Source organism: Neolamprologus multifasciatus, chromosome 5 (assembly GCF_963576455.1).
Source record: "Neolamprologus multifasciatus chromosome 5, fNeoMul1.2, whole genome shotgun sequence".
Classification (NCBI taxonomy): domain Eukaryota; kingdom Metazoa; phylum Chordata; class Actinopteri; order Cichliformes; family Cichlidae; genus Neolamprologus; species Neolamprologus multifasciatus.
Genome location: NC_140443.1, coordinates 25,472,246 through 25,476,489, shown reverse-complemented (window position 1 = coordinate 25,476,489; position 4,244 = coordinate 25,472,246).

Here is a 4,244-nt window from a genome sequence, read left to right as displayed (position 1 = left end):
ACTGTATCTTTCTTTTCAGATAAAATTCATGATTTATTTATGTATTTATTTATTACTGTTGCACTTCATTATGTGTGTGGTCTCCCTGTTTTTTTTTTGTCTAAACCTGGACCTGCTTGTCCATTTTAAAATGGGCTGAAACTGGGTTTCCGGCCTGTTTTGGGTGACTATTAGAAAGGCTTATTTGTTGTCACTAGAGCAATTCTGGGAGATCCGTATCGATTTGTGGGTTGGTGAAGAAGTTTGGTCAGTCTTTTTGCTCATCTGGTTTATTTTCTTGTACAGCAGTTGGTTCTTTGTGAATGGTTTGGTGTTAGAATACGATTCGTCTGCTAGGTGTTTATATAATGGGTTTCATAGGTAACCTGTAGGAATCCACTGTGTTAGTGTAGTGTAGTGGGGAACGTGGGAACAACTCATTGTTTCCAGTTTCTTTTTTAAGCCACTGATTTAGAGTGTGTAAGAATGCCATACAAGTAACTATCTGAATGCTAGGCTTGAGTTGGCTATTTCTTTTGTGAAAGAGCTTGTATTGCTTTTTCAATTTAATTCAGTTTTGTTTATACTGTGTCAAATTACAACAGTTGTTTCAAGGCGCTATACATTGTAAGGTAAAAACCCTACAATGATACGAATAAAACAGAACACCAGCAATCATATGATCCCCTATGAGCAAACGCTTTGGCAACAGTGGGAAGGAAAAAAACTCCCTCTTAACAGGAAGAAATCTGCAGCAGAACCAGGGTCAGGGACGGGCGGCCATCTGCCAAGGTCAGTTGGAGTGAGAGGAGAAAGACAGGACAAAAGACATGCTGTGGAAGAGAGCTGAGATTAATAATAAGTAATGATTCAAAGAGGTGTAAACACAATCAGTTATTAATTCATGTACTAACAGGGACTTGGAAGAGAGAGACCTAATGTTTAGTTATCCGCATTCAACTGTTTTACTCTTTGGTGCAATTGTGGAAACTATTATTCTTTCTTTGTGATTTTTTTATGTTTAACTCATTTTGCTGATCTTCAGTTAGTGTTTTTGTTGTTTTGGAGCAGACACAGTCTCTTAGGGGATGGGGTTTTGGGGGGATAACATGTGGAGAGAAGCTGCAAAGAGGTGTATAAGACTGCAACCCTGCTTCTTGGTCTCAACTCTGGATTGAGCAAACTGGTGGTAAAACAGATCACTTCCATAGAAAATGTTGGGGAACATGAGCCAACTGCTGCAACTAGTGAGTCACTAACAATACAATATGAGAAAATGGGAACAAAAAGGCATTTTCTCCTGAACTTTGTCAGTCAGCACACTGACTGACAAAGTTCAGGAGGCTTATGCTTCATATATATATATATATATATGCACATATATATATATATATATATATATATATATATATATACAGTGGGGCAAAAAAGTATTTAGTCAGCCACCGATTGTGCAAGTTCCCCCACTTAAAATGATGACAGAGGTCAGTAATTTGCACCAGAGGTACACTTCAACTGTGAGAGACAGAATGTGAAAAAAAAATCCATGAATTCACATGGTAGGATTTGTAAAGAATTTATTTGTAAATCAGGGTGGAAAATAAGTATTTGGTCACCTCAAACAAGGAAAATCCCTGGCTCTCACAGACCTGTAACGTCTTCTGTAAGAAGCTTTTCTGTCCCCCACTCGTTACCTGTATGAATGGCACCTGTTTGACCTCATCATCTGTATAAAAGACACCTGTCCACAGCCTCAACCAGTCAGACTCCAAACTCCGCCATGGCCAAGACCAAAGAGCTTTCGAAGGACACCAGGAAAAGAATTGTAGACCTGCACCAGACTGGGAAGAGTGAATCTACAATAGGCAAGCAGCTTGGTGTGAAAAAATCAACTGTGGGAGCAATCATCAGAAAATGGAAGACATACAAGACCACTGATAATCTCCCTCGATCTGGGGCTCCACGCAAGATCTCATCCCGTGGGGTCAAAATGATCATGAGAACGGTGAGCAAAGATCCCAGAACCACACGGGGGGACCTGGTGAATGACCTGCAGAGAGCTGGGACCAAAGTAACAAAGGTCACCATCAGTAACACACTACAACGGCAGGGAATCAAATCCCGCAGTGCCAGACGTGTTCCGCTGCTGAAGCCAGTGCATGTCCAGGCCCGTCTGAAGTTTGCCAGAGAGCACATGGATGATACAGCAGAGGATTGGGAGAATGTCATGTGGTCAGATGAAACCAAAGTAGAACTTTTTGGTATAAACTCAACTCGTCGTGTTTGGAGGAAGAAGAATACTGAGTTGCATCCCAAGAACACCATACCTACTGTGAAGCATGGGGGTGGAAACATCATGCTATGGGGCTGTTTTTCTGCCAAGGGGACAGGACGACTGATCCGTGTTAAGGACAGAATGAATGGGGCCAAGTATCGTGAGATTTTGAGCCAAAACCTCCTTCCATCAGTGAGAACTTTGAAGATTAAACGAGGCTGGGTCTTCCAACATGACAATGATCCAAAACACACCGCCCGGGCAACAAAGGAGTGGCTCCGTAAGAAGCATTTGAAAGTCCTGGAGTGGCCTAGCCAGTCTCCAGACCTCAACCCCATAGAAAATCTGTGGCGGGAGTTGAAAGTCCGTGTTGCTCGGCGACAGCCCCAAAACATCACTGCTCTTGAGAAGATCTGCATGGAGGAATGGGCCAAAATACCAGCTACTGTGTGTGCAAACCTGGTAAAGACCTATAGTAAACGTTTGACCTCTGTTATTGGCAACAAAGGTTATGTTACAAAGTATTGAGTTGTATTTTTGTTATTGACCAAATACTTATTTTCCACCCTGATTTACGAATAAATTCTTTACAAATCCTACCATGTGAATTCATGGATTTTTTTTTCACATTCTGTCTCTCACAGTTGAAGTGTACCTCTGGTGCAAATTACTGACCTCTGTCATCATTTTAAGTGGGGGAACTTGCACAATCGGTGGCTGACTAAATACTTTTTTGCCCCACTGTATGTGCATATATATATATATATATATATATATATATATATATATATATATATATATATACTAGGGGTGCAACGATACACAAAATTCACGGTTAGGTTCGGTTCTTTGGTGTCACGGTTCGATATTTTTTTGATACAAAAAAAAATGTTTATGCCTTTTTAATTTGTCATTTATTAAATTTTCACGGCATATTCTGCACCACATCTCTGTGCGTTCATCATTTGTTTGAAGCCAGCTCACCTCCTGCAACCACTTTTCCGAGAATACGCGCTTCTTTTGTGGTTCGGACTCCTTCTGACATTTCTATGGAGGTGGAGGAACACCAAAGTAATTGCTTAAAGGAGCTTCTTCGACATCTTTAAGAGTTCTAAACAAATGTCTGTCCTCCTCCAGAAAATCTTATGTATGCAAACACGCGTTGCAACTTCTTATCTTGTGCGCGTTTTTTTATTTTGACAGCGAATGCGCACCTGCGGACCACTTATGTGCAGCCCTGGTTATTTAGCTTGTCATATTGCAGCCACAGAAATTCTATTGTCCATGAAACCATAAAGCTGCACTTTCTTTTTGCCTTATAGTCTGATTTGTCATAACTTTTCCGTTTTGTGGTAAGCTTTTCTTTGGCTGTCACTTCTTCACCCTGACCTGTCTTATTTGGCTCAGCAGAACTAAAATATATATCCTGCTGCTTTTACATACGCACTCACATAACGCTCAGCGATTCTCTGCGTGATCAACCTCTCACATGTTTAAGCTTGCTGCGGGAGATTTCACTTGCCATGTTTGCATAGTAAGCTAACGATTGATAAGACGATGTCAGAGGAATTGGTGCGCAAATTATCATCACTCACCAATCAGTGCTGTTGCTCTCTATACACTGTTCGAGTGATTGCAAAGTGAAAGCAAAAAACAAGCGCAAATTCAAACACGATTTCAATATGTCACATATTGACAGTGGCTCACCGATGCCAATGACATAATTACCCAGCTACATTTCCAAAAGAATGCAAAAGCATTGACATATATTTTTTCTTCCTACGATAGGCCGACGGGCAGGGCAGAGATAGATTTTGGTAGCCCGACTGGAAAAATTGCTAGCCCCGGGACGTCGGGCTAGCGATTTTGCGAGCCCTGTATCTGATTGAGGAATCACTCATCTTTGGAAAAGAGAGTTTATTACAGAGAAATGGCTCTTTCCAAAATAAAAGCTATACTATACGCTTCTTCTGGGCTATATTCTCAGCAG